Genomic DNA, 513 nt, shown 5'->3' with positions numbered 1-513 from the left:
TTGCCCTTGTGTTCTGCTCGTCGAAATTTTATGGTTATTAAATATCAAAGTTCGGGTGTTTATCAAGTCGGGTGCTAAATTTGTTTCCTAATCACAAAACTTTTACTTAAATATCTCATCCATGGATATTCAAGTTCGAGAACCAGAATTTCAATTAGCATACATGCTCGAACATGATCGGTGGATGGTGTCGTCTGCTTCTGTCGCTGCTAACTACCAAAATCCAGCTTAGAATACATATGTATATATTCTGCTATTCTGAGCTATAAATTTTTGCTACAAATTTGCACAGAATGGTTTCGGGAACGAGATTTTTGGGCAAGTGCGGATCCCAAGATGGCAATTAAAATTTGTTGCAGAATTCATTTGTTTTTAGCCGCAGAGCAAGTTATGCTGACGCAAACACCAACGAAATCGAAAGCTTATAAAGTCAGTAAATTATTTATCGATTGTGTACCGTTACCTGAAACGGAACTGTGTGGGATTCTTTGGTTTATAGAATTCGATTTGATC

Source organism: Drosophila gunungcola, assembly GCF_025200985.1.
Source record: "Drosophila gunungcola strain Sukarami chromosome 3L unlocalized genomic scaffold, Dgunungcola_SK_2 000002F, whole genome shotgun sequence".
NCBI classification, from domain to species: domain Eukaryota; kingdom Metazoa; phylum Arthropoda; class Insecta; order Diptera; family Drosophilidae; genus Drosophila; species Drosophila gunungcola.
The sequence above is the reverse complement of the archived record's forward strand: the minus strand, read 5'-3'. Positions refer to the sequence as shown.